The sequence below is a fragment of the Pristiophorus japonicus genome, chromosome 1, assembly GCF_044704955.1.
Source record: "Pristiophorus japonicus isolate sPriJap1 chromosome 1, sPriJap1.hap1, whole genome shotgun sequence".
Lineage (NCBI taxonomy): Eukaryota > Metazoa > Chordata > Chondrichthyes > Pristiophoridae > Pristiophorus > Pristiophorus japonicus.
In genome coordinates, this window is record NC_091977.1 from 182,274,182 (window position 1) to 182,287,858 (window position 13,677).

Below are 13,677 nucleotides of genomic sequence, written 5' to 3' on the forward strand. Positions count from 1 at the left end.
AAGAAGAAACGAGGTTGATTTACAATGCAGGTACGACAACTAACGAAATATCGGAACAAGAAGTTCACAGCACTAAACAAGCTGCTACCCCCACACACAGACAAAACCGGGAGAACAGGCTCTCGACAGCAGGCAGAAGCCATCAAGGGCCACAGGAACAGCCGTTCACACCTCATCAACCCACAATGTGAGTAATCAACTACAAATTGAGAGAAGCTCAAGAGAGATCAGCCAGATGCAGCTCATTCTTTGGGAACACTTTGAACAATGGAACAGGTCTGTGCTGGAGGTGTGGGGGTGGGCACTCGTCAAGGGGATGTCGATTTCAGCAGAAATTGTGAATATACAGGGCATGTGGCCCGCATGTGCAAAAAAACAGCAGCTCGGCTGGTATACGAATCGGATGGGTCTGAAAGCGGACAAGAAGATGGTGGGGACAGTACCTGGGACACCGATGTACAGCGGGTCAACACGATCAATGGCCGCTGCTCCTACAACAAGACGCCTCCTATAATGATGAGGGTCCTACTCAACGGGATATCTGTCAACATGGAGCTGGATACGGGAGCGAGTCAATCTCTCATGGGCGCTCAACAATTTGAACAACTGTGGCCGCATAAAAGAGACAGACCAAAACTCACAAGGGTCGACACCAAACTAAGGACCTATACCAAAGAAATCGTACCAGTCCTCGGCAGCGCCATGCTCTCTGTCACACACAAAGGGACAGTGAACCGACTTCCCCTGTGGATTGTCCCCGGAGACCCCCCATCACTGCTGGGGAGAAGCTGGCTGGCAAAACTAAACTGGAAATGGGATGATGTCCATGCCATGTCATTAGAGGAACGGACCTCCTGCTCAATAGTTATAAAGCGATTTGAACATCTCTTTCAGTCAGGTGTGGGCACTTTCAAAGGGGCCAAAGTCAAAATCTACATCACACAGGATGCTAGACCGGTCCATCACAAGGCCAGAGCTGTACCCTATGTGATGAGGGAAAAGATTGAACACGAACTAGACAGGCTTCTGCGGGAAGGCATTATATCACCTGTGGAATTTAGCGACTGGGCAAGTCCCATCGTTCCAGTCATGAAGCCTGATGGATCCGTACAAATCTACCATAAACAGAGTTGCCCTACAGGACCAGTACCCACTGCCCAGAGCGGAGGACTTATTTGCCACATCGGCTGGAGGTAAACTTTTCTCAAAACTAGACCTCACATCTGCGTATATGACGCAAGAATTGACTGAGGAATCCAAGCTATTCACCACCATCAACACACATCGAAGCCTTTTCATGTACAATCGATGCCCATTCGGCATCAGGTCGGCAGCTGCCATATTCCAGCGCAACATGGAGAGTCTGCTCAAGTCCATCCCGGGGACGGTTGTATTTCAAGACGACATACTTATCACGGGCAGGGACACCGACTCCCATCTCCGTAATTTGGAGGAAGTACTAAAGCGGTTGGATCGGGTTGGCCTACGAGTCAAGAAATCCAAGTGCCTGTTTCTCGTACCCGAGGTTGAATTTTTGAGCAGAAGGATTGCAGCTGATGGAATCCGCCCAACAGAGTCCAAAACAGAAGCAATTCGCCTGGCACCCAGGCCCCGGAATGTCTCAGAACTGCGCGCCTTTCTTGGGCTACTCAATTACTTTGGGAACTTTATGCAGAACCTAAGCACGCTGCTGGAGCCTCTCCACGTGCTCCTCAGGAAGGGGTTCGATTGGTTTTGGGGGTCACCCAGGAACGCGCCTTCAATAAGGCACGCAACCTTCTGTGTTCCAACAGTGTTTTGACTTTCTTTGACCCAGGTAAAAAGCTAGTTCTTACATGCGATGCGTCAGCGTATGGGGTCGGGTGCGTTTTGCAACATGTCAATAGTGCGGGCAAATTACAACCCATAGCTTATGCCTCCAGGTCACTTTCGTGGGTGGAGCGCGGGTACGGAATGGTCGAGAAGGAGGTGCTCGCGTGCATGTACGGTGTCAAAAAGATGCACCAATACCTTTTCGGGGCCAAGTTCGCGTTAGAAACCGACCACAAGCCCCTCACGTCCCTCCTATCCAAGAGCAAGGCAATAAATGCCAACGCCTCAGCGCGAATTCAACGGTGGGCACTCATGTTGGCGTCCTAAGACTATACCATAAGGCACACACCAGGCACAGACAACTGTGCTGACGCGCTCAGCAGGCTACCCCTGGCAACCATGGAAGGGTCTGATGAACAGGACTGTGAGATAGTCATGGCAATCAATGCCTTTGAGTCCACAGGTTCGCCCATGACGGCTCGCCAAATCAGAGTCTGGACGGCCAGTGACCCCACGTTATCCTTAGTAAAAAGATGTGTCCTAACCGGTGACTGGGCAGAGGCTCACGATGCCTGCCCCGAGGAATTAAAACCCTTTCACAGGCGCATGCATGAGCTATCACGACAAACAGACTGCCTGATGTGGGGCAGCCGAGTAGTCATGCCTCTGCGAGGCAGAGAGGCATTTGTCTGGGAGTTCCACCGCGAGCACCCGGGGATCGTTCTCATGAAGGCCATAGCCAGATCCACATCTGGTGGCCTGGTATTGACGCGGACTTGGAGCTCTGCGTCCGAAGGTGCACCATTTGTGCACAACTCAGCAATGCCCCCAGGGAGGCTCCCCTGAGCCCCTGGCCCTGGCCTACCAAACCGTGGTTGCGGGTGCACGTAGACTATGCGGGCCTATTCATGGGCAAAATGTTCCTCGTAGTTGTAGATGCATTTTCAAAGTGGATCGAATGCACCATTTTAAACTCGAGCACAACCTCCACCACTGTGGAAAGCCTCGCAAACATGTTTGCAATGCACGGAATCCCTGACATATTGGTCAGTGACAATAGTCCGTGCTTCACCAGCGCAGAATTTCAAGACTTTATAATTGACCACAGCATGAATCACGTCAAGACGGCACCGTTCAAGCCGGCCTCCAACGGCCAGGTGGAGAGAGCAGTGCAAATCATTAAACAAGGCATGCTTAAAATCCAAGGTCCCACGCTGCAGGGCCGCCTGTCGCGACTGCTGCTGGCATACAGATCTCGTCCGCAATCATTGACTGGGACCCCGCCCCGCGCAACTGTTGATGAAAAGGACTTTAAAAACAAGGTTCTCATTAATCCTCCCAGAAATGCACGAAATCATTGAGGCAAAGCGTTGTCAGCTGACTGAGTACCATGACAGAAATTCGAGGAGGAGATGGAATGAGATAGGGGACAAAGTGTTTGTACTAAACTATGGCAGGGGTCCCAAATGGCTTGCAGGGACAATAACGGGTAAGGAAGGAAACAGGCTACTGGTAGTACAAATGGACAATGGCAAAACCTGCCGGAGGCATGTAGACCAAGTCAAAAAACAGATTTACCAACAACACTGCGGAACCAGAGGCAGACTATAATGTGGAACTCGCACCACACCTGGTGGACAGACAGAGGGAACAACCTGAGGAAAGGGCAATCCCAACAGACAGCCCAGGCGAGTCAACAACAATCATACCAATCGAAACAGACAGCCCAGGCAAGATACTAGCAACCACACCCAAAGAAAAACAGACACCAAGGTAAACAACTGAACCACAACTCAGACGCTCCACGCAAGAGCGTAGACCACCTGAGAGACTGAACCTATAAAGACAATAAGACCTTGGGGGAGGGTGATGTCATGTGTCTTACATTATTATATATAACTGTATCCTAACATGCTATACATGACTGTAATAAGATATGACCTGTAACCACCAGCATACCTTACCACCAGGGGTGCACTTGACAGATATATAAGGACAGGTCTCAGGCAAGTGCAGCATTCCAGAGCTGTGAAATAAAGGTGCAGGTCCAGAGTGACCTTAACTTCACTACATGCCTCATGTGAATCTGTACTGAGGGGACAGGACTTTACATCTGCCATTGCCATTATACGTGTAGAACCCGATATCATTTATCATTCTACCTTTAGCATACACGATACATTCGCTCCGATCGCAACTAGTCGATTCGACATTGTTATCTCTCTTTACACTTTCACATTTTGCTCTTACAATGCTTTCTTGTGTATCGGTATCTCTACAGGGTTACATTTATCACATTAGCATTTCTGGCATCACTGTTCAATGGTCCAAACTTGTTAGTTACATCACTTTTTGAAGCATTCGTTACATTTCTCCCATTAGCCGTGCCGGCATCACCATATAACATTACATTTGTATACCTGCATTCATTTACTGCACTTTCATCTTTAATATCACTGGCATCGCTGTGTCTAGAGTGGAACTGTCCCTTTAATTGTTTTGCGTTGCCGATCTCCTTTAAGAGGGCCTTGCAATCTTTACCCCAATCCGATTCACCACTCGGTAACATGTGTTGCTCCCTCAACGCTGCCCCTCGTGGTCTGGTCGCGGCCATCTTGATTCCAGGTACTTCGCCTCGTGGTGTGGGTGCCATCTTCTCTCTCTCTGCGAGGTAGGCTGTGGTATCCTTTTCTCCCCAGGTTCTGCAACGGACACCGGGAATTTACCTTCTGCACCGATCTTCTTCCCTCGGAGTCCTGCCACGGCCCGGAAGGTGAGGTCTGGTCGTTCAGGTAGGATCATCTTGCTGCAGAGTTGTGCAGTCTGTGTCATCGCCACGCAGTTGAGCTGGACGGTGGGATTTACAGGTGCTGCGATGGATCCATGTAGGGTGTCGATCGCCAGGGCCCAGAGGCCTTCGTCGCTCCAACCGATTTGGACTTGCTTCATCCATCTTCTGCCCAGCAGCATTGGACCATCACCAGCAATGATCCACAGTGGAAGCTTGTGCATTGCGCTGCCATGGGACATCTGGACGTCCACGCTACCAACGACTGGGATGGTGTCTTTTGTGTAGGTGAGCAGCTTTGCCTGGATTGGGGACATTTTTGGTCGTTTGGTGGGGTTGTCCCAGTTTCTCAAAGGCCATCTGATTCATTAACGACTGTCTCGCCCCTGTGTCGATCTCCATCGAGCCTGGAACCCTGTTGACTTCTACTTCCATTTTCCACGGGGAACTCTCGGTGGAGCAGGTGTATATTCCGTATCTTCTTCCAGGGGCTGAGCAGCTTCATCTTCAGCAGTGTAGGAGCCCAGGTGATTGGCCAACTTTTCAGCGACTCGGTGAGTCAAACTTTTTTTACACATTCGCTGAAGGTGACCTTTCGCATTGCAGCCTTTGCAGGTATAGTCTTTGTATCGGCACTGGTGGGCCCTGTGGTTTCCTCCACGGCGCCAGCACCGGGCTAGCCAGTTGGCCCCATGTGGCGGACTCAGGGTTGCGGGACTTGGGGCAGCATTCTTGCCTCTGAAAGTCGCCATTCTGTTCACTGTACTCGTCGGGTTAGAGTCCTGGGTGTGGGTCATCATCCGTTTGGAGTCACAGACTGAAATCATGAAGGCCTGGCTCACTTTGATTGCCTTCTGCAGGGTGACCGTAGTGTCCGCAGAGAGCAGCTTATGGAGGAGGCCCTCGTGGCCGATTCCAATATCGAAGATGTCCCTTGGTGCTTCGTTGAGGCGGTCACCAAAATCACACGGTGCAGCCAATCTTCTTAGATCTGCAGCATATTTAGCAATTTCTTGGCCTTCGGGCTGCCGGTGAGTGTAAAACCGGTGCCTGGCTGTGAGGATGCTCTCTTTGGGTTTTAGTTGTTCTCGTATTAAAGTTACGAGCTCCGCATAGCTCTTGGTTATCATCTTTGCTGGGGCTAGCAGGTCCCTGATGAGGCCATGGATAGTGGGCCCACAACTTCTGAGCAGGATGGCCCTGCACTTGTTAGCAGCGAGATTGGTGAGTCCCCAGCGATGAAAAAGTGTTCTAGCCTTTCCACAAAGGCATACCAATCTTCCCCACCAGCGAATTGTTGGAAGTTGCTTAGATTAGACATGTTGCATGTGGTAATTCGTAACCTTGTCACCAGTTATTCTGTATGTAAGCACTCTCATAGGGCCCAAGTTTCCATAAGAAAAAAAACGGGCGCCCCTCCGAGCTGGGCACCCGTTTTTCGCGCCTAAAACGGCGCCTAAAAAAATCCTCGGTATTCTCCACCTACCTGTAGGTCCTCTGGCCCTTGGCGCAGCCAGCACGAGCTGTGGGGGGGGCGGAGCCAGGTCCCGGCGCTGAAAACAGTGCCGGGACCTCTGCACATGCGCGCTACAGTGAGCACGCAAGTGCAGTAGCTCCAGGCGCCGAACTGTGTGGGAGGGGCCCGAAGCACGCAGCCCCTATCCCTGGCTGAATGGCCTCACTGAGGCTGCGTGAATAAGGCTCCTCCCACGGCCAGCTCCTGCTCCCCGCCCCCGACAAGACCCGACACCCGCTCCCCCCTGTCTGCCGACCAGACCCAACCCGACACCCGCTCCACCCCCGCCGACCCGACACCCGCTCCCCACCCCCCCGCCTACCAGACCCGACCCGACACCCGCTCCCCCCCACCCCGCCGACCAGACCCGACCCGACACCCGCTCCCCCCCCCCCGACCCGAGACCCGAGACCCGCTCCCCCCCCCCCCCCGACTGACCCGACCCGACCCGCTCTCCTGTTCCCCGCCCCGCCCCCCCCCCCCCCCACTGGACCCGACTCCCGACTCCCGGACTGGATCCGATCCGACCTGACCTCTCCCTTCCCCACCACCCCCCTCTCTCTCCCCCCGCTCTCTCTCTCCCCCCCGCTCTCTCTCTCTCCCTCCCTCCCCTCTCTCTCTCTCCCTCCCTCCCCCCTTCCCCTCTCTCTCTCTCCCTCCCTCCCCCTCTCTCTCTCCATCCCTCCTTCCCTCTCCCTCCCTCTCTCTCCCTCCCTCCCCCCCTCTCTCTCCCTCCCTCCCCCCCCTCTCTCTCTCTCCCTCCCCCCCCTCTCTCTCTCTCCCTCCCCCCCCTCTCTCTCTCTCTCCCCCTCTCTCTCTCTCTCTCTCTCTCCCCCTCCCGCTCAGCGGCACGAATGGCTGCAGAATTCTCCCTGGCTGAAGCACTTTCACACAGGTAGGAAGATGGTTTATTTAATCTTTTCTTGGCTTATAAATGTTTATTCAGGTTGGATTTATTTGTATAATATTTGTAGAAGTATAAATAAGGATTTATTGTCAAATTTAATGAGTTCCCTTCCCCCCCACCTCATTCTGGACGTCTAATTTGTAACCTGCGCCTGATTTTTTAATGTGTAGAACAGGTTTTTTCAGTTCTACAAAAATCTTCACTGGCTCCATTCTACTTTAGTTTGGAGTACATTTTCACTGTGGAAACTTTCAAATCAGGCGTCAGTGGCCGGACACGCCCCCTTTTGAAGAAAAAATTCTGTTCTAAACTAGAACTGTTCTACCTGACTAGAACTGCAGAAAAAAAAATGTGGAGAATTGCGATTTCTAAAATAGTCCGTTCTCCACCAGTTGCTCCTAAAAATCAGGCGCGAATCATGTGGAAACTTGAGCCCTTAATGACTCCACGAGGCAGGGGTATGGCACTTGAACTGTACAGACTGTAGTCCTTTATTGCATCTCCTTGAGTGAGGACACTAAGAGGTGAGCTCCCTTTTATACTTGGTTACCTGCAGTGTACAGGTGACCCTTAGGTCTCCAACAGCAGCACCCTCTGGTGTACAGGTATGGCATATACAGGGTGAACGTACATTCAGGTCTAGTGTTGCAGTACAACATTAACATGCATACATAACAGCTGTACAGTCCAATGTGGGAATTACAGTCTCTGTCACAGATGGGGCAGACAGTGGTTGAAGGAAAGTGTGGGTGGGGAGTTTGGTTTGCCGCAAGCTCCTTCCACTGTCTGTGTCATGCTCTCAGCGACAAGACTCGAGGTGCTCAGCGCCTGCTGGATGCTCTTCCTCCACTTAGGGCAGTCTTTGGCCAGGGATTCCCAGATGTCAGTGCGGATGTTGCACTTATCAAGGAAGCTTTGAGGGTGTCCTTGAAACGTTTCCTCTGCTCACCTGGGGCTCGCTTGCCATGTTGGAGTTCCGAATAGAGCGCTTGCTTAGGGATTCAATAAGATCATGGCTGATCTTCGACCTCAGCTCCACTTTCCCTCCCGATCTGCATATCCCTAGATTCCCCTAGAGTCCAAAAATCTAACTATCTCAGCCTTGAATAAACTCAATGATTCAGCATCCACAGCCTTCTGGGGTAGAGAATTCCAAAGTTTTAGAACCCTCTGAGTGAAGAAATTCGTCCTCATCATAGTCTTGAATGGCCGACTCCTTATCCTGAGACTATGGCCCCGAGTTCTAGACTATCCAGCCAGTGAAAACAACCTCTCAGCATCGACTCTGTCAATCCCCTTCAGAATCCTATATGCTTTAATGAGATCACCTCTCATTCTTCTAAATTTGAGGGAGTGTAGGCCCAATCTACTCAATCTCTCCTCATAGGACAGCCCTCTCATCCCAGGAATCAATCGAGTGAACCTCCACTGTACCGCCTCTAAGGCAGGTATATCCTTCCTTAGATAAGGAGATCAAAACTGTGCACAGTACTCCAGGTATGGTCTCACCAAGGCCCTGTACAATTGTAGCAAGTCTTCCTTACTCTTGTACCCCAAACCATTTGCAATAAAGGCCAACATGCCATTTGCCTTCCTTATTGCTTGCGGTACCTGCATGTTAGCTGTCTGTGTTTCCTGTACGAGGACACATAAACTCTCTGAACACCAACATTTAATTGTTTCTACCCATTTAAAAAAATATTCTGTTTCTTTATTCTTCCTACTGAAGTGAATAACCTCACATTTCCCCACATTATACTCCACCTGCCATCTTATTGGCCACTCATTTAACCTGTCGATATCTCTTTGCAGGCTCTTTGGGCTGCATTTTAGGCTTTACTGTTTTCGGGGTGAAAACAGAGGAGGGGCGGAAAAGTTACTGGCCGGGAATATTCTGCGCTTAGTAAGGAATTTTCACCATCTGGGCCCTGCGTCAGGGGGCACAGCGCGAAGGGAGACGTTGTACACTTTGCGAGGCGCAACAATGGGAAACTCAGGGACTAAACTGCTGGACCGTGTGTGCTCCGAGAGTGGCCTGGGGGGTGGGCGGAACCTTAAAAAAACACAAAAACATTCACAAAACATTGTCCATGCCATCACAACACAAATGGCAAAAAAATTAAAAGAACAAACACTTACACTTACTTGTACAGCACTTTACCTTCATCACCACCGTCGGCATGGCTGGACCACACTGATTTCCCAGTCATTGTGGGTGCACTTCCAGGCGGACAGATCATGCAAAAGGCCAAAGTACTGCCGGTGTCTGAGAGGCGGTGCATATCAGGCACAGCTCTTCCCGGCGGTGCTGCTGAGCGCCACCGCAAAACCGGACCGGAGAATCGCGATGGGGCGCAGGAGACTTGAACACCGCCTTTCACGCCACGCCGGGGCGAAACCCAGAGTGCAAAGGACCAGAAAATCCAGCCCTTTATGTCCTCCTCACAGCCTATTTTCCCACCTAGCTTTGTATCATCAGCAAACTTGGATATATTACACTCAGTCCCTTCATCTGAGTCATTAATATAAATTGTAAAAAGCTGAGGCCCAAGCATTGATCCTTGCGGTATCCTGCCAACCTGAAAATGATCCGTTTATCCCTACTCTCTGCTTTCTGTCCGTTAACCAATCCTCTATCCATGCTAATATATTACCCCCAACCCCATGAGCCTTTGGGGCCAAAATTCAGGCCTGCCAGAAACCTGGCACATTTACTGTTTTTTAAATGTTTTCACCACCAGGTAGGATGAGGTCGACTCTTGATCAATATTCAGCTATTTGTCATTTTTTTTAATCAGCCAAGAAATCGGTCATAATGGGGGGGAAGTGTGGCTGTAAGTGCTGGTGAGGGGCGGACGTGGAGGCAGCACGGATTAGTCGCCGCTGTTACTCAGCAACGGAGTGGTGGTGGTGACGGTGACGTCATTGTGCGTCAGTGTTACCACGTCTCTCTCCTCCTTTAAAGGGGAGAGAATCGCCGATTATTTATGATCGGCCACAAGGCCACCAGGGAGGGTTTCGACAAGACCATCCCCAAGAGGGAGTGCCAGGCTGCCTGTTGGCGGCCCGGCCGAACCGGGGGCACAATAGTCTGAACGACATGGAAGTTGTCCGGCAAAAAAACTAAAATGGTGACCGCGGCATTGGGCCCTTGCCTTTAATGGCTGCCGTGCAGCCAGGGCTCAAAGAGGGAAAGAAAGGTGCACCGACAGAAAAAACTGTAGGGGGCACTGCTCGGCGGGCATAAGATTTTTCGGGCTGAATTTCGAGGGAGGTGGGCGCACACTGATGACGCACTCATGGCCACTCGGCATTGGCGGGGCAGAAGTGGGAACCGCCAGAAATCCCCCCCTGCTGAATTTGGCTGGCAGCGGCCATTCAACCAGAAATCGGCGGCCATTCGATTCCGCCGCCTGGTCTCTGCAATCCGGCGGTAATGGGCCTTATTGGCGAGCTGAATTTTAGCCCCCTTATCTTGCAGAGCAAACTTTTATGAGGCACCTTCTCGAATGCCTTTTGGAAATCCAAATATGCTACATCCACTGGTTCCCCTTTATCTACCCTGCTCGTTACATCCTCAAAAACTCTAATAAATTAGCTAAACACAATTTCCCTTTCATAAAACCATGTTGACTCTGCCCAATCATATTATGATTTTCTGAGTGGTCTGTTACCACTTCCTTAATAATTTCCCGACTGGCCTATAGGTTCCCTGTTTTTTTCTCGCCCTCCTTTGTTGAATAGTAGGATTACTTTTGCAACCTCCAATCTGCTGAAACCATTCTAGAATCTAGGGAATGTTGGAAGATTACAACCAATGCATCCACTATCTCTGCAGCCACCTCTTTTAGAACCCTAGGGTGTCAGCCGTCACATCCAGGGGATTTGTCAGCTTTAAGTCTCATTAGTTTCTCAAGTACTTTTTCTCTACTGATCTTAATTACTTGAAGTTCCTCAATCTCATTAGCCTCTTGGTTCCCCATTATTTTTGGTTTGCTTTTTGTGTCTTCTACTGTAAAGACAGATACAAAATTTTGGTTTAGGCAGGGGTAGAAATGGGTGATATTACAGAGGTGGAAGTAGGCGGTCTTGGTAATTGAGAGGAGATGGACTCGGAAGCTTAACTCAGGGTTAAATAGGACGCCAAGGTTGTGAACTGTCTGGTTCAGCCTCAGAAAGTGGCCAGAGAGGGGGGTGGAATTGATGGCTAGGGACCGGAGTTTGCAGCGGGGGGGTCGAAGACAATGGGCCTGAATTTGAGGTCGGAGGCTTCCCGTGGACGGATGCCTCTGAATTGCAATAAAACTACGAACCTACCTGATGGTCCTGGAACCACAGAGACTCGAGCTCCTGGGATTCTACACGTAGGTCTTCGTAGAGGCCCAAGTATACCAGGGGCGCTTGCGAACTGCCTGCACCCCTGGGATATATGGACCGGCCCAACCAATCAGAAAGGGGATTCCCATTATAGGAATCACCCAAAAAACACATGGACACAACACTGAAATTTTAAAAAAAAATCATTACATGCTTAAAATTAATGAAAATATTTTTGAAAAATAAATTTAAATATTTTCAAGGAGCCAAAAATAATCTAAACTTATTTTATAGGTTTTTGAATGTTAAAATGATTTTAAATGTTTTATTTTAATATTTATTTCAATCCTTACAAAAGAACATAAGAATGAGGAACAGGAGTAGGCCATCTAGCCCCTCGAGCCTGCTCCGCCATTCAACAAGATCATGGCTGATCTGGCCGTGGACTCAGCTCCACTTACCCGCCCGCTCCCCGACCAGTTGAAACAACCTCTCTGCCTCTGTCTTGTCTATCCCTTTCATTATTTTAAATGTTTCTATAAGATCCCCCCTCATCCTTCTGAACTCCAATTAGTAAAGACCCAGTCTACTCAATCTATCATCATAAGGTAACCCCCTCATCTCCGGAATCAGCCCTGTGAATCGTCTCTGTACCCCCTCCAAAGCTAGTATATCCTTCCTTAAGTAAGGTGACCAAAACTGCACGCAGGTGCGGCCTCACCAATACCTTATACAGTTGCAGAAGGACCTCCCTGCTTTTGTACTCCATCCCTCTCGCAATGAAGGTCAACATTCCATTCGCCTTCCTGATTACCTGCTGCACCTGCAAACTAAATTTTTGGGATTCATGCACAAGGACCCCCAGGTCCCTCTGCACCACAGCATGTTGTAATTTCTCCCCATTCAAATAATATTCCCTTTTACTGTTTTTTTTCCCAAGGTGGATGACCTCACACTTTCCGACATTGTATTCCATCTGCCAAATCTTAGCCCATTCGCTAAACCTATCTATATCTCTTTGCAGCCTTTCTGTGTCCTCTACACAACCCGCTTTCCCACTAATCTTTGTGTCATCTGCAAATTTTGTTGCACTACACTCTGTCCCCTCTTCCAGGTCATCTATGTATATTGTAAACAGTTGTGGTCCCAGCACCGATCCTTGTGGCACATCGCTAACCACCGATTTCCAACCCGAAAAGGACCCATTTATCCCGACTCTCTGCTTTCTGTTCGCCAGCCAATTCTCTATCTATGCTAATACATTTCCTCTGACTCCGCGTACCCTTATCTTCTGCAGTAACCTTTTGTGTGGCACCTTATCGAATGCCTTTTGGAAATCTAAATACACCACATCCCTCGGTACACCTCTATCCACCATGCTCGTTATATCCTCAAAGAATTCCAGTAAGTTAGTTAAACATGATTTCCCCTTCATGAATCCATGTTGTGTCTGCTTGATTGCACTATTCCTATCCAGATGTCCCGCTATTTCTTCCTTAATGATAGTTTCAAGCATTTTCCCCACTACAGATGTTAAACTAACCGGCCTATAGTTACCTGCCTTTTGTCTGCCCCCTTTTTTAAACAGAGGCGTTACATTAGCTGCTTTCCAAACCGCTGGTACCTCCCCAGAATCCAGAGACGTTTGGTAGGTTATAACGAATGCATCTGCTATAACTTCCGCCATCTCTTTTAATACCCTGGGATGCATTTCATCAGGACCAGGGGACTTGTCTACCTTGAGTCCCATTAGCCTGTCCAGCACTACCTCCCTAGTGATAGTGATTGTCTCAAGGTCCTCCCTTCCCACATTCCTGTGACCAGCAATTTTTGGCATGGTTTTTGTGTCTTCCACTGTGAAGACCGAAGCAAAATAATTGTTTAAGGTCTCAGCCATTTCCACATTTCTCATTATTAAATCCCCCTTCTCATCTTCTAAGGGACCAACATTTACTTGAGTCACTCTTTTCCATTTTATATATCTGCAAAAGCTTTTACTATCCGTTTTTATGTTTTGCGCAAGTTTACCTTCGTAATCTATCTTTCCTTTCTTTATTGCTTTCTTAGTCCTTCGCTTGCTTGCTTAGGCCTTCCGCTTGCTTTTACCAGGTGTAAGAGTTTCATGGGTTCGCTGGGGGGTAGTTGGGAAAATAGCCCAAATCTCTGCCAGTGAATGTCCATTTCCCGCGGATGCGGATGATCTGTTAAGAAGATTCTTGACAGATCGCAAGTTCCGCGTTTTCGCACATTCGCTTTGCATGCGGAAACCCGGAACTTGTAGATCCTGAAAAATCCGGGCCAGTGGGTTCAGTCTTCCCAATATTTAATTGGAGGAAG